The following is a 26,943-nucleotide window of genomic DNA, read 5'->3' on the forward strand; positions in this document are numbered from 1 at the left end:
TGGTATTTTTTATAAGGCTCTCTCTTCTAACACTCTAATCCCGACGTTAAAATAATTTTCCATACAGTTGCGCTGCTGACAGGGCGTTAAATAGTGACCAGGCATCTTCCCGGCCTATGCATCACTAAAATAAACGTTGCAATCCTCTTAAATCTAAACCATAAACCGAACGGCGTCCTCCGGAAATTTCGCTTTATATCCGAGAGAGATCACAGAAAAGGCAGAATAAACAAACCCCTTAAATAAGAGCAGAAAAGAAGAATAAACAAACCCCTTAAATAAGAGCAGACGTTGGAGGATATTATACAGGCGGAACAGTAGATGTTGGTTTTTGCGCTTGCTGAGCGAGCGCAGCTGTTCCGTCTGCTCGGTGAACTGAGGGGCAAAAAACAAAGTGAAAAAAGTTCCTTGTTTGCTTGTACCGTTAATTAATTAAAGCTTCCTTCTTTCCTCCGGCTTCTTCTGCAGGTTTTGAGCTGAAAGGAACTGACAGGGCAGGTTCAGACGTGGCGGAGGAGGGTCTTTTCACAGTTTGCTCACTTTTCCTCCAGCCTAATGTATTCGCTCTGGGCTCAATCCGGGTATTTTTCCTCTTTCCAGAAATCTCGCACATTCCATTAACCTTCTTACAATACCTAAACAGTGATGGTGTTGTTTTTCCCCTATCAGTGTTATGTAATTTTTCAGGGTTTTGTAATTCTTTTTTTTTTTTACAGTTTTGACCTTCAAAAACCACTGTCCGGCTGCTGTCATTTAAGCTGTTTTTTTTTTTTTTCACGCAACTGGTTGCTTCCCTCATCTGTACCTCTAGGAAAGCCCGCAGTTGCAGTAGCGACCGAAAGGGGGCGCCCGCGATCTACACCGCCACGGCCCAACATAAGGTCGACTTGTCCCATAATAGCGTGTCATGTATACGCCTGCGAAAGCATTAAACACACTCCTCTTCGTCCTGATTTACATTTCGAGATCCCAGTTTTGGATTTCAGCTGTGACATTCTCCAACATCCTCACAGAAAGCATAATTTAAAAAAAAAAGGTAAAGTTCAAGATTAGTCAAGTTAACAGCAAATTGATCAATGAGCGGATAGCACTAGCAGACAGAATCAATTGATGTTCAGATAGTCAGAGAGGGTGGAAAAGGAGGATCAGGCCTGAAGACAGACTCTCAGATCACGGCAAACACGCCACAATACTAAACAGCCTGCTGGGACATGACAGTACATAGACTCTGCCAATTACTCCTCTAATCCACATCACACTCTCAGATAGTCGTCTACAAAGCACACGCTGGTGAATACACAAGCACACACACACAATGCCTCTGTATGGCTGTCTCTCACACACACACTACTGTAGCTTGCACTCATACGCTGTGATGGGTAATTAGACATACATGCTGTACATATGCTTTTTGCATCTAAAGCTGTCAGAGGCCTCACGCATCACATCTAGTGCATTCACCCCCAACGCGCACATACCGCCAGCATGCTGACTGGAAATACACCCCTCCTTCACACACGTGCACTCACAGTAATGATGACTAATGTGTGACTGGTCATGGCTGCTTGCTTTATGTGGAGGATAGGGCTTATTGGTGTAACTGGATATGTCTTAACCATCTCTCTGGGAGCTGCTGCCTTAAGGACCTTCGCAGAACATCACAGTCATTGGAGCCTGTAATTAGTTGCCCTTTCATACTGGTCTAGAATCACCCCCTCTCTGTTTCCAAATCAAAACCTCAGCCGTTATAAGAGAAACTGTTAAACCGATCAGGTTATCACAGTCAGCCGAGCCTATAATGAGCGGCTTTCACAGATACACCAGCCCAGGTTATCCATCTGCCCGTGGCTGCTTCACACCTAAACGAGTCCCTCGGGAAACTGCAGAGATCCGTGGACACCCTGTGTGAGATTTGCATCTTCCAGGGGTCTAACCTTTCACCGGTATGACACCTTTACCCTTCCCTTTGCTACTCGTATATCCCAGCCTTTGACCTCCTAGACGCACCTTCACACAATTAATGTTCATTCCACCCCTATAGATGTAGTAATGCGTGGCCCTCTGTTAATATTCCCTCACATATCAAATGCCATCGCAGGATCTCATTTCTACTTATCAGGTCAGCCACGAACTATATTAGCCTCGCAGGTTTATGGGTTAAATGTTTGGCCTCAGGGCTAAAAAAGAAATGTATAGCTTGTTTAAGATTTATTTATGAAGATGATATCAACTAATCTTCTGAGGCATGATACAGAAATGAAAATGTTCACTTAATAAGACAGTTGAAAGAACATCATAGACAGTTTTGACTTGGAAAAGGAACAACCCAGAACACCCTAGCAACCGCATGGCAACTAGAAATATGCCAATATAAAAACCCTGGCAGATACAATAAGCCAACAATTATTTTTATGTTCTGACCAATAACCAATAAGTGGCTGGAAGTAGAGAAATTTTAGAGTAGAGTAAAAATTCTTTTTATTTTTTTTAAATTAGAAATTATTTTTAACAAAATTTCTGAAATTAATTTTTACATTTATTTACATTGCTAAAATAAAAAATAAATCTTTAAAAACTAAAATCAAATGCCACTTTAGATTTTAGATTTTTTTAAAGATGACATCTTGCAGAGTTATTAAATTAGTAGTGTTTTTAAAGATTACATTTGAATAAGCATTACATGTTGACAATGGTAATCTAAATGTAAAACTAGAGGAATATATCTGCCAACTCATATTAGAAGATAATTGATTTGGTACCACTATCATGTCCTAATAGCAATACATTAAAAAACACCCAGGGAACCATAACAATCATAAATCAACACCCTGGCAAACAACATTATCACCCTAGCATTGTGGCAGTGAGTTTTCCATAAGCAAACACCACTCACATTTTCTTCAGAATGTAAAAATCTAGTTTAGTCTGCTATTTACCATATTATATGCCCGTCAAATGGCACAACTTTGCTTCAAATATGTTGGACGTCTCTACAGTGCCAGAGACAATATACAGAAATAACTGACATTTACCATTCAGCTTAATTGCCTTTCCTTATGGATGCTGTCTTATAAAACACACAGAGACCAAAATTCACAGTTCATCTTGTGCACAAGTCTCTTCCAGCATCTTCTGGACACCTTTAAGGCAGAGTATTGGTGTCCATCCAGTCTCATAACCCGCAAAACGCTCTGCCAGCGACAGGAGACGAGAGGCAGGGCGAGTGACATTTACGGTACAATAGGCCCCTGATTTACTTTCCGTACGAGCCTGTAGACAGTGAAGCGCACACACACATATACACACCTTTACTGCAGGGCCTTTTATATGTTGGAGCCATTTCAGGACAAACAGTGGGGTTCAGCTCCTCCATGCGCTCTGTCAGTTCATCATCATCCCTGACCCATGGGCCCCATCGGTGCCGTTTCACGCTTAGTCTCCTATATATGCTGGTTTGAGAGCAGTCCTTCTCATCTACATTCAAAATCCCATCGTAATAAGAGATTCTGCAGTACTGCTCTGAGATCAGCGTTAAAAGAGAAGATCTGTCAACACCCCATTGTACTCGTTTGGATCCGAGTGTGCTGAGTGACGGACCTGTGGCGCGTTTCCCAGTGCTTTTAATCCATGATGATGCCTGGGTCAGACCCACAGCAGCAAGTAGGCCTGAAAAGAACATAAACACACATATTTCCTCCACTCACCCTTTCTTTCTCACTCTCTCATTCATACAAATACACACCCAAGGGTGTATAGTCTACAGGAGCAGAGGTCTAGATAGCTAAAAGAGCACAAACACACACACAGACACAGTTGGGGGGAAAACATGTTCACAATTGTCAGAAATCACAGCGCCATCTGTTCTCTGTCTCAGATGTTTCCAGGCAGAGGCTCTAGGAGTTTCCTGTGAGACGAGGCAAACCGGGCGGCCGACCCTTAGGGCGATCCCGAGTCAAGAATAGGGTGTCGGGTGAAGGGAGCAGATGACTGAGGTGGGTTTGACGGTTTTTCTGTTACACAGTTAACACAAGCCTGACATAAGAAATATAAGAAAAAGTATTTATTTTAACTGTCTGTCAAACCTTTACACAAAATATGTAAAAATAATATGCAAAAAAAATAATGTATGAGATATGATGTAAAAATAAGTTGCTTAAATGCAGTAAATATTCATTTTTAAACATCTTAAACTCTCATCTTATCTCATGTTAAAACATTTTCAACATTAGCAATATAAAAGTTATTTGTGCAGTTACTTTATCAAAAACTACAAAGACATCCCTGCAAAAAGAACAACACAAAACACAGAAGCAGACATTCTGGAAATGATATTGATAATTCTACTTTATAAAGAGTATGGAAAATCCATTACAGTCCAGAAAACATGTAGTGGATAAGGGTTTTGGGGAGAGTACTGATCATATAAGTGATGTAGATGCCTTAGAAACATGTTTTTGAGGTTTAGTTTTAGATGTCACATGACAGCTGTCATTCCTTTCAAAAAATAACCTTAATCTTCCAGTTAATCGTAACATTAAAGTTTACATATTTAGCATATTTCATCAAAAAATAGTTGCTTACTCTAAATGCTATCATTTTCTCTAATATTTAATGTACTTAAGATACACTTTGAATGCAGACACACTTAAACCTACATAATCAATGATTTTAATAAAATCATATAAAATCACTACGAAGGTTTAAGTGTGTATATAATACTTTATATATATTTACCAAAAAATAATTAGATTCAATGGTAACTTAAAGGTATAGTCCACCAAAAATTTAAAATTCTGCCTTTATTTACTCACCCTCAAGTTGTTCCTGTATGACTTACTTTCTTTTGTGGAATACAAAAGAAGATATTTTGAAGAATGTTGCTAACTAAACTGTTTTTGTTCCAATAAACCTCTATTTTATGGACAAAAAAACAAAACAAAAAAAAACATTGGAAGTCAATGGGAAATGAAATAGTTTGGTTACCAACAATTCAAAATATCATCTTTTGTGTCCAGCAGAAGAACAAAAATACATACAGGTTTGGATTGGTACAGCACTGAAAATGATGACACAATTTTTATTTTTGAGTGGCCTGTCCCTTTAACATCAAACAAGTAATTTACTTATTTTGATCTATAGCAGTCCTGTTATGAAATTCATGTTCTGTATAATACAAATTTTGGTCTATAAAATTAAAAATAACTTCTTGACCATTAATGCATTCTTTAGGGATTAAGATGTTTAGGTGTGTAGAGTAGAGTTCAGCTGAGTTAGCACCAGTGTTGGGCACGTTACTTTAAAAAAGTAATTAGTTATAGTTACTAGTTACTTCTCACAAATAGTAACTGAGTTAGTAACGGAGTTACATCATTATAAAAGTAACTAATTACCAGGGAAAGTAACTCTTGCATTACTTAAATTTTTTTTTTTCAAATGTCAAATAACTTAAATATTAAATATGCTAAATTAATGAAATGGACTCTAAAAAGAATAAATTATTATTATAAAACATTGTACATTAATCTACAATATTTATCTGCTGACACTTAATATCAGTCAGTTCCGTTGTATCAGTTACAACGGCGTTGTAACGGGGAGACAGTAATTTGTTTGATTACTCGTTACTGAAAAAAATAACGCCGTTAGTAACGCCGTTTATTTATAACACCGTTATTCCCATCACTGGTTAGCACTGACCTTTGACCTTTACTCTGACCAGCGTATAACGGAATACCAAAAGATCCAATAGGTGTGCAAGTGCAGTGCATCACTTGTCTAACAATTCATTAATACTACTCACAATTTCCCATACTGCATTTAGCATAGGAAAGCATGCGTATCAGGACGCAGAGTTTTACACATACAAGCGCCAACACGGGCGTACAGAAACAAGCTGCGAAGTCTCTGAACAGTCTGAGCTAACTCAGACATGATCACATACACATGCTGCTTTAAAGCTCACATGCTGGTTTAAACAGGCACACCTTCCCAGACAGATGGACAGCCACGCACACAGACTTTCTTCAGTTCTCACACTTTCTTGAACACACATGGTGATTTGCTCAAACAGATACACTCAGATACTGTTTTTCCCTCTCTCTCTCTCTCTCTACTCTATCAACAGAAGCGAGGTTAACTGGAGCAGTTAATTGCTCAGAGTGAGTCAGCGATGAGTGGAGTGTTTGGAAGTGGCACACACTCCTGTGCTGACAGCTGTCTTTATATAAACTGAACACTGCTCAACCCAGAGGGGCTTTCCGTCCCAAAAAAATCCGACCGGCACGGTTCTGCAACACGTCTTAGATCAGCGGGGAACGGAACAGACGCCGGAGCGCTGCAAACCGTGCCTCCCACCGCCTCCCCCCCTGCATCCTTTCTTCACATTGTCCTGCTGTGTCTCCATCTCTCTTTCTCTCTTGGATTCTCTCTCTTTCTCCTCCTCCCTGCTCGGCTGCTGCCAGGAGCCCAGCTGGCACTGTCATGTCTGATAGCCTGGAACAGACTGGGCGTGCAGAGGGGGGGGACGACGCTGAAACGGCTACAGCACAATGCATTATGCATTACACGAGCGTGTGTGTGTGTGTTTCCGTGATGCGATAGGAGCGTGTTCGTTTTTGGCTCAAAGAGGTGAGTAAGTACAACCAATATGGTCGTTGTGAAAAGCGAGGGTGAAAAAGTGAAAGACACATAATGCGCCATTTAGCCCGGCGGTGTTTTGCGAGCAGCACAAAGGAAGTGCTCTTAATTTTTGGCATAATGCAGCCCGCATACACTACTACACAACAGTCATGCATGTACACACCTCCGGGGTGTGCTCCGTAGGCAGGTTGGAGAGGAATTGTGCTGTTTTAGTCTGTAGTGAGGTGACTGATGGCTCATGCCCGCAGGCGAGGAGAGACAGTCATTTCTGGGCCTCGCACATTTCAGCCATCACTCAGGGATTAAAATGGAGAGATGAGAGAAAAAGTGCTCGATGCTTTCACCCCTTCACACGGCCCTAAAAATACCAGGCCTGCGGCTCGGGAAAGGAGAAGAGTACGAGAGACAAAAGAAAGGAGCAGAAGAAGAGATATGAGCCTTCGAGGGTCTGGAGAAAATCAACAGGTGATATCATTTATCCAAATAATGACTTCAGCTACCGTGGAGACGAGACTGTAAGTGTGTTTTGGGGGCATTAGGCAGAAGCTCATAAAACAAGAGCGAGAAGCGAGAGCGAGGAAAACAAGGCTGCGTTTCCATCATGTCCCCATCCAGCTGTGCTGAGTAATCAGCCACGGCTAATAATGCTGGGGAGTTCATTACGTTTCTTGTTCCACATCCACCACGACTAAACCCAGACATTAAACCATTAACAGTGGCAAAGGTCATTCACTGTGTACATTAGCCCCAGTCACACGGGAGTTCGATTATTCGGGCGGATTTAAGGGACGACCCGTGGCTTGGATTCATGTGAAAGATGGTGTGGAAGCAGAGGTTAGTCATATAAAGTTTTAGCCTCGAGGCAGGTTAGCTATGGAGACTCAGTCTGTGTGTAGCTTAATTAGTAAAGGGAGCTGACAGGGCTGAGCGGTGAAGAGCTCACTGCGGTGAGGTAATAGAAGAATGTAGTGAATTCAACAGCTCACCTTCCCGAATTTCCCTTTAGGGATCAGTAAAGGACATTCATTCAGCCATCCATCCATTTACTTTGCTGAAAAGATAAACTTAGGCCACTATGAATTTCCATGCAACTTAGATTTCCTTGCTTCCTAGTGCTAGTCTAGCCACTCGCTAGTGAAAATAATGTACATTTAAAATGTGTATGTTATGTACAGAAAGAATAAATACATAAAATGGAAAGAAAATTTCATTAAAAATGAGAGTAAAAATGACATACAATTTACTGCACATACAAAGTATATTCTATACATTCTGCTTACCTTTAATATAGTAATTTGTGTAAATAACAAATAGCATACAAATTACCGAAAGAATAAACACAAAATTGAAAGCCAACAAACATCTTTGAATTAAATATATAAATATATAATAGAAAATAATACAATAAAAAAAATTAAAATAAATTCAAACACATAAAATATAAAGAAAGAAAGAATAATATATAAATGAAGAATATATATATATAAAAAAAAACTATTTGTGAAGAGGATTTCCGAGATACCTGATTGATGGTTATTACTCACAACCACAGGGAACAAGTTCTAAAACGATTGTAAGGAACACAGGGGATTAATATTATGGTGTCACACAAGCCTGTGATGAACTACTTGATATAGAGCTGTGAAGTCTGAAGATACACTAAAATGATTTTTTTTTTTTTACAAGGACCACTATCTATTTCTCGTTCTAAAGTGCTAAAAACCTGCAGTGACCATTCATATATATGATGTCCTAGATTTAGATAAACATGGCTACGGTGAAAAACCACCAGCCTCTGCCATCAATACAGAATGACTTCATAAAGCTTAAAACCACATTAGAGACCGTACAGATCACACCAGTGTGCCAATCACAGGAAACCCACCCAGAACAATGAATGAGGGCACGTTCCCGTGTCTTCCTCTTTCTCCATCATATCCATCCCTCTGCAGCAGTTCGCTTTCATTTAGCTGCATTACAGCGGGACAAACGCTTTCAAAAGGGATCTTGGTCTGGGTCTGTAGGAGAGGCAAGAGGCGGAAATGATTTACAAGGCTCTGGTTAGGCTAATTAGGAGTCTGATTAAAGATTTTAATTAGAGGAAACCAGCCCTCTCCAATTTGGAGTGGGCTGCACAGGCAGGGATGAAGAGTGGATGAGGATGAGAGGAGAAAGGGAAAGAGGAGGTCACAGAGATTGGGAATGATGGCGTACGAGAGCGGGAAAAGGACATTACAGGAGGTGGGATGATGAACAGAGCAGAAAGAGAAGAGGATGGAGGAATAATGGAGAGAAGAGTAGAACTAAGGAAGAATAAATGGAGAGAATTAGATGGACTTGAGGACAGCAGAGATGAATAGAATGGCGAAAATGGAGGGGGATGGATGAATGGAGGATAGATGGAGAGATAATGAGGGGCTGTTGGACGCTAAGAGGGTAATTTTAGCAGAACTCCAAGAGAATGGACCTTTGTCCTACAAATATAAAATAAAACATGCTCTCCTGAGAGAGCGAGAGACTGAACATGACAAGCCATTTCACCTCTCTTCACCCAGAAAACCTCAAAGTGTTTAGAAGGTCTGAAAGGGTCTCAAATCCTCTTAAGAGTCTATTCTGCCCTGCCTCGTCTGCCATTGTTGGACAAACAGGTACAGTGGTGTCATCCAAACCTTAAAGTATTGGTTGAGCCACAACTTGACAAGACTGCTTCGATAAGCAGACAGAGTTTGACACGCACTACTGTTCAAAAGGTTTTTTTTTAAAGAAATTAATACTTTCCTTCAGCAAGGATGCATCAAAAATGACAACGAAGATATTTATAATCTTACAGAAGATTTGTACTTTAAATGAATGCTGTTCTTTTGACCTTTGTACTCATCAAAGAATCCTAAAAAATGTAATCACAGTTTCAACTGTTTTTAATATTTTTATAGTAAAAAATAAAATTTCTGAAGGATTATGTGAAGTAATGGCTGATGAAAAATTAAGTTTTGTCATTACAGGAATAAATTACATTTTAAAATCTATTAAAATACAAAACTGCTATTGTAAATTGCAATATTATTTCGCCATATTACTATTTTTACTGTTTTTTACAAATAAATGCAGCCTTGTAGGGCATTCAGATCGTGTTTTTCTTGAAAAAATGCAAGACTCGGGCAGTGGAATGGGGAAAAAACACTATGTCTTGAGACACATTATTTAAAAGTTGAACTTCTTTTAACAATGGTCAGACACGTCCATCTAGCGTGTTTATATAGAACAAATAATGGAAAAATGCAGTCTGTGTGAATGGCCCCATGGTGTGCATAAAAAAATACAAATAAAATTCCTTCCGATCCCAAACCTTTGAACACAGTATATAAATTATATCAGTTGCCTGAAAAGAACCGATTCAAAAGAGCCTTTCATTCTCAAAATAAACATGACAGAATATTGTTCCCGTCTTAATATTGAAATATTGTCAAGAAAGCTAATAAAATAGCTTCAATACTAAAAAGCTACACGATTTGAAAAACTATAGTGACACTACTATCTGGCTATTGATAAATGTAGTTAATCTGAAAGCTTTGCTACTTTTAGTAATGTTACTGCCGTCATTGTGTAAACAGTAATGTTTTAAAAGCACCTCTTATCTATTATTACAATAATGGATCTATAATGTACCAATCTTTGTCTCAAACCATGTCTCCATCTTGTTCCATTGTTTTCTTTATGACCATGTTTTTTTTACGTTCTCCCTCCCCATGTGACCTGCACTCATCCACTCTTGCCCTCTCCTCTCATTTCTAGATGTCTCTCATCTCTCTCCCTCTCCTCTCATCTTTTTCTCTTTCACCTCAATTTTCAGCTACTGCATGATTAATTAGCAACTGTGTTCACTATCGCCTCAATTATTCTTAGAGGAGAGGAACAATTTTTTTTTTCTCTCTCTTCGAAGAGACGGAGAGTTTTGTTCCGGGAGGAAAAAAAATTGTATCGTATGATCTCGATTAAGTGAATAAGTGCTGCCATTACGCGAAACTCTATTCCCGTGTGCATTTGCACAGATGACCTTAAAAGCTTTTCAAAATGGATGAACACAAAAAACATTACAGATGACTCAACAGTGCATAGAAATATATATCTAAACTTACACCCAACTCACTCTGTGCGTAAAATACAAATGCGAAGCGTAATAGAAAAATAAGTGTTTAAGTGACACAGTGAATGAAGACATTAATGTGTGCCTTAAAATCAATCCCATAATGCACTTCCACGTCTCATCACAGAAAAATAAATAGCTCCATTTATGACAATCAATCTATGATTTTCAAAATTAAATCCAGAGAGTAAATTAAAAACACAGAGGTAATTGAAAAGCAGAACGGACAGCAAATGGCGGCTGCAGTGGTGCTAATTTAGAGGTATGACAGTATGGAGAACGAAAGACAACGGTGGAGGAGAGAGGAAGGAAGAAGAACAATGATGAGTGTGATTACAGAGAAACAGCTGTGTGATTGAAGGCTGAGTTTCGCACCCACGCGCCACCATCTTTGCCCGTTAATGTCTTTTCGGCCTCCAATTTGATGGAAATTTCCATACAGCTTACCTGAGCGCCATTATTAAAAAACATTTACCCTAAACCTTAATGAGACCGGCAAACAGAGGACCGAGCTCCAGAAATAACAATAAATAACAAACACAATGCGCCGGCACGCGCGCGCGCACACACACAAACCGAATGGTGTGTGCTTCGCCAACCTGGAAGGTGATCATAATGACTCTAAATGCATTGAGGCGGCATTGTGTCTGGTTCTGCTGGGGTTTGGTCATTTGCATCAGAATGGATCTCCTGTGTTAATTGTTTACCCCAGGCTAATTACGCTGTGCCTGTCATTACTGACAGCGGGTGAGGCTTTGGGCCACGGCTAAACAAGCGCACACACAAACTGATTCCATTATGCATATTTACCGATACGTATACCAGTACAAATGCAAATCATTTCGACATTAATACATACAGGTGGAAAATAAGAAGAGATCTGTTTTAATAGGACGTTTATGAGAGCTGGTGGAAATGAGTTGCCATAAGCCACGCGCTCAGTTCAGGAGTCTCCGTATCTGATGTATCTTAATGAGAATGCCATTCCTCAGGTTGAAAGCGTGTGTGTTGTGAGGCCAGTGACTGATAGACTGATAGAATCTCAATGAGGTGAGACATTAAGAAGCACCGTTATCGCTTTGATCAAGATGGAAGTGAACACCGCAGGAGTCACCAAACGTGTGTCTGGGATTGGTGTGCGCACGTGTTCGCTGACAGTAGCAACAGCCATTACTCTGTATGACAGATTGGTGTTCTTGTATCGCGCGCACATGGCAGCCCTGAGCGCTCTCGTCTTAATGAATGCAGACATCAATGCGGGTGGCATTAGAATGTTAATGCGCACAGGTGAGGGCAGCGGCGCGTTCGCCCGCGGGCCCCCGGATCCGTTACTGATGCGCAAATCGGGATGGAGTTAACTGCTGTTGATCTCTGTCGACTGATGGGACGTTTATGAGAGCGGACAACACCGAATCGTGTCGGGAGTGAGTTGTTTAATGGAAAATGAAGTTTTGCTGAGATAACCGTGGAGTGTGTGCGCACAAAACTTTATTTCCCCCGAGTTACCTCCATATGCTTGTCCAGTCTGTTAAAGTCAAGGGTTATAGAGGTCATGACCTTGCCAGAATCATGGGGAGCCGAGGGTGAAATGGGGCAGAGGCTGGCGCGAGCGAGCGTCAGCGTGAGTATAAGTGAGTGGATCCCATCTGTCTCCCTCAAACAACATGTCATAGCACACATACATACGCACGTGCCAGAGTTTCGCTTCATATGTCTTGGATTGAAGAGGAAAAAGTGGGCGTACTTGGACTTTCACCCCAATCAGCTCGTCGTGATGTCATCTTCATGGCCAGATGGGGTGCTATCATTATCCATGACCCTCCCTCTAAGGCTGACGGACAGCCCGACGCAGCCAGTCCCAGCCTACTTTGTGTCTGATGGACAGGTGATGAAGGTAGGAGACAGGATCACAACCCTTCCACCTGAGTCTCTCACCGGCCCCAGACTCAATAACAACAACACTATTAATCAAACTAAATGTGCGAAGACAAAGTTCATTTAGCATTTCTAAAGCATCGCGGTCTTATTTCAGAAACCATCTGGATTAACATGAGACCATATGAGACCCACAAACAACATAATTAACTTGAGTGCGCAAGCACAACAGCCATCGTACATCTTTAGGTTCATCAGTCGTTAAAGTAACGGCTCTCTTTACGAGCGATGATGCTTCTCCTACACAGTCAGTGAGGGTATGAAGAAGAAAATATCTGCTGAAGGTGATGACCACTCTTTCATTAATGAACTCACAGATGGATCAGATGAAGTTATTTCTGATTAAAGCCTTTGTTGGATCTGGAATCATTTTAATGATGTACTTAAATATCCCAGTTAGTTAGTTCTACTACTGCTTTTGGTCTGTGTTGAGAAAGAAGGCTTGTAATACTTGGAGAAAGCTAACAATGATAACAGTGGTCAAGGGACCACTTCTTTTTTTTTTTTTTTTTGTGACTTGTGATGTTGTGACTTATTAAATTGAACAATTCTGCTTGGTTGATGGTTGAAAAACCCTTAAATAGCAATGACCCTGAGCTGTGAAAGGAATCAGACAGGGAAAAATATACTGTAAGTACATTTCACACTATATACATATTTCACACTATATATACTATCGTTCAAAAGTTTGGGTTCTGTAATGTTTTTATTTTTCCCAGCAAGAATTCTATTCATCAATAAATCCTGAAAAAAAAAAAAAAAAGCATGGCTTTTGCAAAAAATATGAAGCAGCACAACTGTTTTCAACATTGATAATGCCCCCCAAATCATCATATTAGAATGATTTCTGAAGGATCACACTGAAGACTTGAGTAATGACTGGTAAATTTGGCTTTGACTATAACAGGAACAAATTACATTTTAGAAACAGCTTTTTACTGTATTTTGATTGCATAAAAATCTTATTCACTCCAAACTTTTGAACAGTAGTGTATATTAAAAAACGCAAAAACAATAACTACAATAAAATATTAATTAAAAGTATACTAATCTATATAAAATGAGGTATATATACACCACCCTGAGACCTCTAAGATTAGTGCGATGACTAATTTACATATTAACACTGATTCAACTATTCAACAGCTTCTAATGATGACTAGTACAAATGAGTAAACATGCAAGTGCTTTTGCATGTTTATCGAAACATTTGGTGGCAGAAACAAAGGCCTTTAATGTTGTCTATCTCTTTGGTTGCAGTAGTGATTTTGGTTGCTTTGACCCTCTCTTTTTCGTTCTCTCTCACTTAAGCCAGATTCAACTCATCTCTTCGTCTCCCCACTTGTTCGCTTCCATTTCTTGTTGTTTCTCCGCGCTGCCCCCTGAGTCACTGTGATCCTCAGCAAACCTCGCCGTTATTGAATTGGTTTACAGGGAGAGGTTCTAGGTAATGTATCAGCCCTTATCCGAGGAGCCAAAGGGAACAAATATTGACATGTAATTCTCTTTTTCACCCCTCCTGTATCTCTTTCCCCCCTTCTCTTTCTCTGTCTTTTTTCTTTTATTGTAGCCAGAGGAAGGGGATCTGTGTTGCTGGGGATGAAAATGGATCTAAATGAAATATTTTTCTGCTTTTTTTCTCCCCCCCACCCCCTCTCCCCTCCACTCCCTCGTTCTCCCTCTCTTTCTTTCTCTCACATGGAGAGTTTCTTTTCTCCTCTTTGAGAACACTGTACCCTTTCCACCAAGGCAAATAACCATTAGCGAGAGCAGAAAGAGAGAAAGGAAGAGCAGGAGTGAGTTGGGGGGGAGGGTTGAATGAAATGAAAATAAGAGGTCATTTGTTTCATTTGGATTCTTTTTTTACCCTCCATCTAGGGCCTGTGTTTATCTTTGCTCAGGCAGAGGATGGCTGGTGAGGGGGAGCTGGAGCAAAGAGGTGTTTTACCGGCCGTAATTTGTGGCCGGTAATATACAGACACAATGGCTTTTCTTCTCCTGCACAAACTTTTCTCATTACGTTTCCTTATTTATCTTCCTGAGGCTGAGCGGGAAAGAAAAAGATTTTATTTAAACATAATTTCCTCTTGGAAAGCTGTCATGTTGAATGAGATATGCCTGAAGAGCGCTTTTTTCTCTGTCCATTTGTCCGTTCTTTTCATTGTACCATCACAATATGATGAGAAGCTACTATTACTGTGGCTGTCAGGAATGTCACGCACCTGTTGTTTCTGAGGGGGACACCAGTGGCAGTCCTGGTTCACTTTTTAAAGACCACTTGATGAGTTTAGTTTTCTTTCCTGTATTGACATTTTTTCCTATGAAACAGAAAATGTAAATACTGTATCAAAAGAGTCATCACATTTACTAGTCCATTGGCCTTAGATGGAGCAACACTCTCAGAGCATCTGGACAAGAGGATTTATCAACATTTTTGGTCTGTTTTCCTGAATAGAAGAATAATTTGATATTTTAAATGCATGCTTTATACACAACCAGTCATATGTTTGGGGTTGGTAACATTTTTAGTTTTTTTTTTTTTTTTTAAATAAGTCTCTTATGCTCACACTAAGGCTGAATTTATTTGATTCAAATAAGGTATAACAGTAATATTATTACAGTTTAAAATAACCGCTTTCCATTTTTATATATTTTATAATGTAATTCATTACTGTGATGGCAATTTTTAGCAGCCATTACTCCAGTCTTCAGTGTCAAATGATCCTTCCAAAATCATTAGAAATATGTTGATTTGGTGCTCAATGAACATTTCTTATTATCACAGTTGAAAATGGTTATGCGGCTGCTTAATTATGTGTTAACTCTGACATATTTTTTCAGGATTTCTTTATACAATATGTGACCCTGGACCACAAAACCAATCTTAAGTGTCAATTTTTCGAAATTGAGATTTATACATCATCTGAAAGCTGAATAAATAAGCTTTCCATTGGTGTATGGTTTGTTAGGACAATATTTGGCCGAGATACACCTATTTGAAAATCTGGAATCTGAGGGTGCAAAAAAATCTAAATATTGAGAAAATCGCCTTTAAAGTTGTCCAAATGAATTCTTAAGCAATGCATATTACCAATCAAAAATAACGTTTTCATATATTTACAGTAGTAAATTTACAAAATATCTTCATGGAATATGATCTTTACTTAATATACTAATGATTTTTGGCATAAAAGAAAAATCTATAATTTTGACCTATACAGTGTATTTTTGGCTATTGCTACAATTATACCCCAGCGACTTAAGACTGGTTTTGTGGTCCAGAGTCACATATATGTCACTGTTATGAATTTAATGTTTCCTAATAAATAAATAAATACATTTTAATTTCTTGAAAAATATAAAATACTGACCCCAAATATTTGAACACCATACATAGTCTTAAAACTCAAAGACATAAACTAAAAGCCAAAAACTCTTTAAGAATGTAGAAATGCATCATATATGACGCATTCATTAAGCGGTACGGTTTTCACTTAGCAAGCAAGGAAACCAGGAAACCAGGGTTCAAATCCCATTATAGTATATAATTGTTTTTTAAACAAACCAAGCAAAAATTATGCAAATGCAAATCTGCAAATGTAGAAATTTCTGTCACAGTGTTCTAGATAAACACATTTTACCTACAATAATTGTGCAACTAAATTACCAGTTATATATATTGCATGAATTGTGTTGCATTTATAATCCACTTTGCATGTGTCCCCTCAGTTTGAATGGGCATGATACTTCTGGTCGCGTATTCTCTCTCTCCCTCTCACTCTCTCTCAGAGTCCCAAAGCTCTCATATCCCTCCATCTGCCAACCCTCCATCTTCCCTTCTGTTTTGCTGTCATCCATTGCTCTGTGTTGCACATACCCTGATTTCCTTCACCAATCTCTCTCTACCTCTGTCTCTCCTTCTTTCCCCGTTTTACTTGCTTTTTCTTGACTGAACGTGGCACGGAATAAGTTTTTGAAAGCTGGGGAAAGCGCACCCCTGGGACTCTCATGCACTTTTCATTTTGTAGAAAGAAAATTTTGAAGAGAGACAGTGAAAACAGAGCAAAAAAAAAAAAAAAAAACAGAGCGAGAGGGAGAGAACGATGCAAAATGCAAAATCAAGCGAAAATCAAGTTCAAGGCCAATCGCCCTCTTCGAGTGCTCGCTGAGCGTCTAAGCCATTTCGTTTGCCTAACTCATGAATAATTGATTAGATAATGAAAATCGTAATGAGGCCGATATTTTAAATTCAAATTCAAATCAAACACTGTCTACGACACCCAGACATACTTCAAGAGCGCAGTTGTTTGTAGCACGACGCTGATTGGTTACGGCAGGTGTCATGTGACGAAGTTGAAATCATTGCGTCTCGGAATAAAGACGTTCATTTCCATGTCACGTACAAAAACGCACACATCTGGAGGGCTGAGACACAGGTGCCGAGAAGCCATGGTAAACACACATAAACATGAGCACATGAGCACGGGATTGATCGAAAATGTGACTAGATGGCAGAAAATATGGGAGGTCTCATCTACAATGGCGGATACATACCTCAAAATCGTAAATTGTCATCGAGTGACTTTCCTTGATGAATAATTCACAAAGCCATTTTTCACCTGAGCATGTTTGTTTGCTATAAACTATGTGCGAGGTTATAAATCTGGTCCAAAAAAGTATGTAAACATGCGTTCGGTATGAAATACACGCAATATATCTCCGACTTCCCAGAATGCAATTATTAAGTCACTTCCCTTGTTCTCGCTCTGTGTTCCTCCATCTTTCATATTTCCCCTCTTCAAGCTCAGCTTTGATAAATGCAATCCTTTACTGCTCAAAAGTAACACAGCAGTGTTATTACGGGCTGCTCACCTTTCTCCTTCACTCATTCTGTTCCCTAGCTACCCCTCTTCTTCTCCACCTCTCCTTCTCCTCCCTCGCTCTGGGTCACTGTTGACATTGAGCTGTCAGAAAGAGAGAGAGAGAGAGAGAGTTGTGTGAGTTTCTAATTCTCACAGATATTGGAACAGAGAAAGTGGCATGGGAATGAGAACATCAGTGCACGCACACACACACACACACACACACACACACACACACACACTCTCTTTCTCCTTTATTTTCCAATGTTTGCTTTCTCTCTTATTTGCTCCTTGAGTTTGTTGCTTCCTCTCATTCTCTTTTTCATATTCAAGTGGTTTCATAGGCAAGGTACAAAGAGCTAAATTACATATAAATGCATACACAAACACAAAAACCAAAATAACCAAAATACCTACTAATTGCCAGCTAACCATGTAAATAAAATAAACTAGACGTCAAATTCAATGCATGCGATTAATTCTTCATTTTTAATGGCCTTCATTTTTAAAGTCAACATGAAATGAAAATTCACCCTATCTATTTTCTAAATGCATGTTATTGAACTTACTGTGACCAATTTATCCATGTGTATTTTAAAAAAGAAATTTGAACTTGTAATTTTTAATTAAAATGTCATAAATGGATCTTCCGGTAAAATGATGCTTAAACCCCGCCCCAATCCGACTGCAAGCTCACATTCATTTCTCCCTCTATCCAATCAACAACTAATGGACAGAAGTCTTGCCAATTTTTAATCTGTTTCATTCAGATGTATGTAATAATAAAACAATTAAATAAATAATAGTAAAAACTAAATGATTAAATTTAAATTTAACTGTAATAATTCAATGATTATTATTAATATCATTGACATATTTGCTAAATTTGGTATTACTGTATAATGGTGTAAAAAATAAAATATTAATAATTAAAAAAATATTCACAACATTAATTCAATATTATAAATACATTTGCTAAATTTGGTGTTACAATGTGTGAAATATAAGAATACATAATATTCTTAACATGTACTTAACTTTACTAATTCTTAACATTACAGTGTAATGGTGTAAAACAATAAAATAAAATAAAATAAATTCAATGCCAGAAATAAATGCACTTACTAAATATTTGGTGTTAGACTGGTGTATAGGTATGCAAATATAATATAGGTATAAATATAACAACGATAAAAGAGTGACACAGACCTGAAAACACACACACACACGTTTATTTCTGTGAATTGTGGGGTCTTTCCATAGACTTCTATTACTTTTATACTGACCAAACGATATTTTTTATCCCCTAACCCAAACCTAACCCTTACATAAACCTGTTTGCATTGTTACACTTTCAGATAAACACCATTTACTATTGTTAATAATCTTTTACACAATAGCAAAAATTTCAGGTTTTACTATCCTTGTGTGGGGATTTGGTCCCTACAATGTAGCATAAACACGCACACGCACACGCACACCCACACACACCCACACACACTCCAATTCCCAACTTCTCAACACCATTTATGTCAGAACAGGTCTGGCTGACGGTACTACGCAACCACATAGACACACACAATGTGTACCTCATGTGCAGTACATACAGTCCCACACACGGACATTCCCACAGCCTTGCACTCCTGTTTCAGGACAGTGCAAGAACGATTCTAATTAAATATTCATATAATAGATTTGCCTTGTTAATTATTAAGCAGGCCTGCTGTGTGTCTGTGTATCGGTCCATCTGCAAGGGACCCAAATCTCACTATTATGTCTCTCTCTTACACACACTATGTATTTGTGCACACCACAATCACAATGCCACAGAAGCAGCCACAGACAGGACAGTGACGAAATGAACTTACACTTCTTTTTACCTTTATCCTTACCTCTGCCATCACTTATCTGGAGTCTCTCTCTCTCTCTGCAGTCTATTTCTCTCTCATATAGCTCTGATAAATGGCTAGCGGTCGGAGACAATCACAGATCACTCAACACAAGCAATATCTGTAGAGCTGTGCTGCAGTCATTAACTACAAGAGATAAAACACACGCTGTCTCCCTTACACACACACACACACAGTCCTCAATCCTGCTGGATCCCACCGAACAGGGTTCGAGTGGGCAGGGTTTTTGCACTATGTATCTGCCAATGTGATTTTAAGGATGGCCTAGACAAGGAGGTGGGTAAAATGAGGGGTTACACACACACACACACACACACACACACACACACACACACACACACACAAAGCGACCGTTGTCTATTGATCAACTCATTTATGGCTCTTACACACAAAAGTAGAACACACAAATGCTGAAAATGTAGTGTGATAAAGAGCATATAGTTTGGTGTGTGTGTTGTGTGACAAGCCATTGCCATAGTAACGAAGAGACAGCCTCGTTAGCCTTGCAGGTGCTAATGGAGATAACGAACCTGCACTTATACTATTTTACCTCTCCTCTCACCTAATACCCTATACCCCCTCTCTCCCTTTTTTTTTGGTGAACCTCTTTTTACATTCACCCTCGGCTTCCATTTCTTTTCTTTTTTCACATACATCACATTACCCCACATCTCTATTTAGCTCTCACTCTCTGTCTCTCTCCATTTTCCACATATTTCCCTGCCAAAAATGTGATTATATATGTCTGAGAGACACAAAAGATTCAATACAATTCAAAATTAGCTAGTGATTTTTGAAATAAAAATTATACCTAGACAAGAAAATTGGCTAACAATTAACAGTATTGGAGAAGCAAATTAGTAGCTATACTACCTTGAATTATCTGAATGGTTCATGTAAATAAATGATTCACAGATTAATTCATTAAGTCATTTGAAATAAAACATTTAGTTAAATGTTGCTATTCATTGTATATTTTTTTTTTTTGGCAGCAGCTATTTGCACTAAGCGTAAATAGCGATAGAGACTATTTACACTAAGTGCAAATAGCAATAGATGATATTTACACTAAGTGCAAATAAAAATAGATTCTATTTACGCTATGTTAAAATAGCAGGATTTTCTGCTATCTATAATACTTATTGCAAATAGTGGCAAATATCTACACATCTGTATTGTTGCACATTATAAAATGGTATGCAATTATATCGTATTGAGTGCAAATGATAATTTTAATTCAAATTATTAAATGGATGCCACCTTATTGAGATAATAAAGCCCTCCCTACCCGATACTTTATTTTCAACAATTCGATTATTTCCTTCATTTTTTTATTGAAAATAAATGTCCTTCTGACGTGATATGAGATTTAAAAATGGAGATAAAAAAGTCTGGCAAAAGGCGGATTCGAATCGGGTCGATCACGTCAAAAAGACAACGATATGTGCTTTACCATCTACGCCACTAGACTTGTGGTTTGACAATCTTTTGTAGTGTTGACCAACAATATGATGGTGGGCGGAGTTAGTGTAAATAGCCTCTGCCAACAAGGCAGGCTATTTGTGTAAACAGACATTACGTTTTTTTGTAGGTTTATGGATTTTATTGAATGTAAACTGACCCATCGCAAAGACCCCCCCTCCCTTAGTTACTGTTGCTATGTCGGACATGCCATGGCGCACTCACGCCACACATGTTCTCATGCAGTGAAACATGCATTTTGGAGCAAATAGGAAACTGACAACATGCCGACATACCGACATGCAGGTTACTTCTGGTATGAAATTAACTGGTCTTTTTTTTTTATGAAATTAAAACAATAAATACTGTTTTTTGGCTCTTTAATGTGTCGTGAAAGATCTCTGTAGCGCCTCAGTTCAAGCGGCATGTGAACAGATCATCTTTTCATATTTACTTAAACTACAAAATAAACAGGAATGAACATCAGAACGTATTTTATTTCAACCATGGAAAGATGTCAATACAGACCCTTTTTTAAGTTTAAGTCCAAGTTTGGCCCAGTTTAAATTAATCTTTGTCAGTCTAACAAAATGGCAAATTTGGTGTTATGATTGGTCAGATCGCCTGTCAATCAAGCTCCCTGCAAAGGGTCAACAGAGTGGTGGACACACCAGTTACACCCCACTCAAGATTTTTTTAAACTGTTACATTTCTTCAAAAAGACAGTTGCTAACAAGTTGCTAAATGGGACTACAGACATTGGCGGAGACATTAAACGTCATCACGTCAAACATTTTATCAATTTATAGTATTTTGTAGTACAATTAATGGTAACACTTTACAATAAGGTTCATTAGTTAACATTAGTTAACAACATTAGTAAACATGAACTAAGAATGAACAATACTTCTACAACTCAGGAAACAGAAGCAGAGAGTGCTACACGGGTGTCTTTATAAAGCCACTGGTGCTACAACATTTATTAATCTTAGTTAATGCTCATTTCAGCATTTACTAATGCATTATTAAAATCACAAGTTGTGTTTGTTAACATTAGTTAATGCACCGGGAACTAACATGAATAAACAATGAACAACTGTATTTTCATTAACTAACATTAACAAAGATGAATAAATAGTGTAATAAATGCATTGTTCATTGTTTGTTCATATTAGTTAATACATTAATTAATGTTAACAAATGACACCTTATTGTAAAGTGTTACCCAATTAATTGTAGAATAACCAATTAATAGCTTCCCGCATTTTATATTGTTGTTCGACAATGTTTTTGCTTTGCTCCAAAATGCAACCAAAAGTCTTCGGATGGAAGATGCTCGTAATTATATGTAAACACATTTACCGGTTTGCTAACAGTGAAAGTGAAACTTTAATCATGCATAGTGCTTAAAGCCACATTAGGTCACATGAAGCTGTTGGAAAGCAGAAAGACTGAGGATTTTCTAGAAGAAAGGGTAAAATAAAATTTTGTGTAACCACCCTAACAAAATGATAGCTGAAATGTGGTATTTTATTCACTAAAATAAATTAAATCTTACCATATCCAAAAACTCGCTCACTCTGCTATTATTTAATAGATTAAATGCACTAGGATTTTATAGAATACTAAGTGGAGACACGTTTTTAACTAAAATATTCATATTAATCAAGGATATATTGGCTTTTAATGTACCTTATTTCAAAATGTACAGAAATACGTGCTTTCATGTGCGCTTTATGATTATTTAATATATTAACTACTTACTATTTATTAAGTTTGGGCTTAAATTTTGTATTTATTCCAGTTTAAATTAAAAGGTTCATGTAACGTGGATTAAAATTAATTCACAGAGTAAATCCTTTTAATGTTTCTAAAAATAAGTTTGAAAAAGTTGTCAGGACATTGAAGGCAAAGTGGTGTAGTTCGTTTATAGCCTATGTTTAGCTTTTAAGTTATGGTGCTTGTATTTAGGTTTCAAAATTCATAAAGGTTATATTATTTTGTGAAGATTATCTGAACTATGGTTGAACACACAGCTTTTTTCTTTTGCTAATCCAAAAGCCTATGGAAAAATCATATGGGCTTTTTGTCGAGAGAATCAGTATAATGCTAACAGCCTACAAAGTGACGTCATAGTTCCACCACTCTACTGTTTTTAAAAATTTGTTTAAGTTTAATGTTCTCAGCCTAACTCAATCCATTTGTTCAAAAACCTTCATTGTTTTGTGCCAGAGAAAAACCGGTCTAATTAAATTCTATAATTTTAAAGGATTCTATGCATGTCAACTGCCTATGTATTTCTGCTAAAATCTCAGTGCTTCACAAGCTCCTGTATTCTTCAGTAGCAAACTTTGTGTCATATTTCTATCAATCACAACTAATAAAATATGCCTTCAGGCTTAATACTTTGTGGCACAGATTCAACAAGATGCAGGAAAAATTCCTCAGAAATGTTGGTGCAAACTGACATGATAGCATAACGCAGTTGCCGCAGATTTGTCTCCTGTTCCACCACATCCCAAAAGAGCTCTACTGGATTGAGATCTGGTGACTGTGGAGGCCATTTGTGTACAGTGAATTCATTGTCATGTTCACGAAACTATTTTGAGATGATTTTAGCTTTGTGACATGGCACGCTGCTGGAAGTAGCCATCACTGTGATCATGTAGGGATGGACCTGGTAGGCAAAGATACTCAGGTAGTTTGTGGTGTTTAAAAAATGTTCAGTTGGAAAGGGGCCAAAGGTGTGCAAAGAAAATATCCCATGTACCATTACACCACCAGCAGCCTGAACCGTTGATGCAAGACAGGATGGACCCATGCCTTCATGTTGTTTACGCCAAATTCTGACCGTACCATTCTAATGCCGCAGCAGAAATTGAAACTCATCAGACCAGGCAACCCTTTTCCCATCTTTTATTGTCCAATTTTGGTGAGCCTGTGCGAATTGTAGCTTCAGTTTCCTGTTCTTAGCTGACAAGAGCGGCACCCGGAGTGGTCTTCTGCTGCTGTATCCCATCTGCTTCAAGGTTCGACGCGTTGTGCAATTAGAGATGCTCTTCTGCATACCTTGGTTGTAACAAGTGGTTGTTTGAGTTACTATTGCCTTTCTATCAGCTCAAGCCAGTCTGGCCATTCGCCTCTGACCTCTGGCATCGACAAGGCATTTTCTCCCACAGAACTGCTGCTCACTGGATAATTTCTCTTTTTCGGTCCATTCTCTGTAAACCCTAGAGATCGTTGTGCATGAAAATCCCAGTAGATCAGCGGTTTCTGAAATACTCAGACCAGTAGTAGCTATATAGCCCTATTCGGACAGGACTAGTTTTACAGGGGGTCGTTAGAGAAATGTGTGTTTCACAGACGTACTTGGTGATTTTAATCCCGTCCGAATCTGCCATGTCTGTGTTTTTCTCACACAACCTCTGTAATAATTCCAGAGCAAATTACCTACTGTTTTTCACCAAACTCAATGATCCTCTGAGAAAACTAATCCCGTCCGAATGCGATGTCTGTGATTGCCGGTAAGATTTTTTTTCACAAGATTCCTTGTGTGTTTTGGCCAACGTGAATTACCGTAGACGCTCTTACCTCGCTCATGTTTGATATATTTGCCTCCCAGCAAGGAAAAAAATAAGTAAATAAATTAAAAACAATAATAAAATCAAGAGTCAGATCACGTAAACCATTCAGACTGGCTATTGTAATATCTGCGTCAGGTAAAATTACTCGCGTTAATTTCTGCACTCAATTACATAATGTTTTAATTACATAGGCCTATGCACCTTTATGGAAATTAAACACGGGTTTACTACAAATAAATAACTAAAGTAAAACTAAAGCTATTTATTTGCTATACTAGCTATAGCTTCACCATGGTATTTGTAGTAAAACTGTTATACTAATGGTAATCAATCCGAATGACACGCAATGCACGCATACAGAACGCATGACCTCTGAAACGCCCAGATGTACAAAACAGACCCTCTCACCTCTGTAATAAACACAGAGATGTTAGTCCCATCCGAATTGGTACATGAAAATCGCAGACGTCAGGTGATAAGAATCGAAACTCAAACGTAGTTTAGAAAACTAGTCCCGTCCGAATAGGGCTTATGGCTAACTAGTGCTGGAAAAGCTACTTTGAATTGCACTGTAGCTTTCCAAGCTACAAGATATTTTCAATTTAAAGTAGTTAAACTCCAGCCAGGCTAGCTTTTCTTTTTTCTTCTTCTTTTTTTTTTTTAACTAAAAGTGGTTTCCTCAACACAGCTAAGATAAAACAGCTAACAACATTGAAACAATTCAAAAGAGCAATGAATCAATGCTTACAAACCACTAGTGAGTGAAAAACTGGTTCAAGGAAAAATATTTATGATGAAAAGCTAAACATATTCAAATCATTTATCTATAAAAGTGGACAGGGAGATACAGAGAGAGAAAGATAATAAAAACACATAACTACAAATATTAGTCATATCTTGCTTCTTCAAGTGTTGCTGTTCAATGTCATTCTCTGTCTCTAAACTGCCTGACCCCGAAACCACAACTATTTCCTGCTCCATCACAATTCAAGCAGTGGCTTCATTGTGGATCCTGCGGTGGCTTCATTGACCCATCAAGAGGAGTGCAACTGCACCGACTATATTAAAGATCTGGCCTTCACACAACAACACACTTATCCTGCTGCACAATTGCAATTTGTAAAACACACACACATACTGATTTATTCTGCATGCAACTTTGGCATATGAATAAAAATACTGAAATATCCACCACAAGCATAAATCCACACACACAGGAGTAGATTATCACATAACTAATTACATAAATAAGCATTAGCAGATTCAAATCTACACACAGAGAATGCATATGCATTTGTCTTGCCACATTAATATTCACATACACAAATGGGGCAGTCTTCACTTATGCATAATATGACATGTTTAGAAATTACAGACAGCAGGAGATGAATCTCAAGTCTTCATCACAAGATATAAGCAGATGCTCATGCAGAAATGCTCCAAAATAAATGGTATAGTGAACAGCCTCAGATACAAGACCAGACATGAATACACTTTCAGTATTTATTTATTGGCTTTATTCATCTTATTTAGAATCCCACAGTCTGAAAAGCAAGCACAGTTGCTTGATATGATATGAAGCAGATTCTGAAATATGAACACTTAAAAACCAAATAGAGATGTATATTCCCCACCATGCAGTGCATGTTATAAACATTAGATGATAATGAAATATTTAATGGTACTGAAGATTGGAACTCAAGAGAGCTGCAAAAGATGGTTGAGTTCAAAGCAAACACCATGTCTGCTTGAATTGTTGGAACCACGGCCTAGCAGTTAAAGGAACTGTTTGCCCAAAAATGAAAGATTGCTGAAAATTTACTCAACCTCAGGCCATCCAAGATGTAGATGAGTTTGTTTGTTCCAAACCCAAGAATCCAAACATCATGTTATATCTGCTCATTCTGACGGCACATATTCACTTCAGTAGATCCACTGGTGAATGGCCTAAAAGAACATTTTCAGCAAATTTTCATTTTTGGGTGAACTATTCCTTTAAGAGTCTGTGCTTTGATACATTTGTGCATGTTCTCACCCTCTCTAAACTATCATATTTGAAGATTTCAAAGCAATAAGCAAATATTTATTTATTTATTTATATGCATATTTTGTTTATAAAATAAATAAAATTATAATTCTAAATTAATTTAAAATGAAACACTAAAAGCTAAAAATAAATTTTCCAAAGATCACAATAATCAGTGTTACTAAATGATTAGTGTTTTTAATGATTAACATTAAGTGAGCGCTAGATAATGGCAAAGGTAAACAAAATGCACTTTCAAATTTATACCCTATAGTGTGTACAGTTAAACATTTTATATATAAATATAAAGAAATCATTTTTTTAATACATTTTTATAAATACAATTTTTTTATTTTATTTTTTTTTTTTCATTTTTGGCCAT

At 38.0% G+C, this 26,943-nt stretch overlaps 1 protein-coding gene across 7 annotated transcripts in view; it reads right to left on the minus strand.

The window, feature by feature from the left end:
- The window catches only part of serpinh2 (serine (or cysteine) peptidase inhibitor, clade H, member 2), a 76,808-nt gene that overhangs the window by 22,437 nt on the left and 27,428 nt on the right, over positions 1-26,943 (minus strand). For 2 of the 7 annotated variants that reach the window (XM_058783225.1, XM_058783224.1), the window contains exons 2-3: positions 17,591-17,682; positions 14,941-15,036 (exon numbers count right to left, since the gene is read on the minus strand). The gene's annotated coding sequence lies outside the window, so the exon portion shown is untranslated. Of the gene's footprint in view, positions 1-235; positions 247-271; positions 751-3,306; positions 3,826-14,940; positions 15,037-17,590; positions 17,683-26,943 lie in introns of those variants that run through there. The other 5 variants (XM_058783228.1, XM_058783229.1, XM_058783223.1 and 2 more) reach the window with 5 other exon arrangements.

The sequence above is a fragment of the Onychostoma macrolepis genome, chromosome 07, assembly GCF_012432095.1.
Source record: "Onychostoma macrolepis isolate SWU-2019 chromosome 07, ASM1243209v1, whole genome shotgun sequence".
NCBI classification, from domain to species: Eukaryota; Metazoa; Chordata; class Actinopteri; order Cypriniformes; family Cyprinidae; genus Onychostoma; species Onychostoma macrolepis.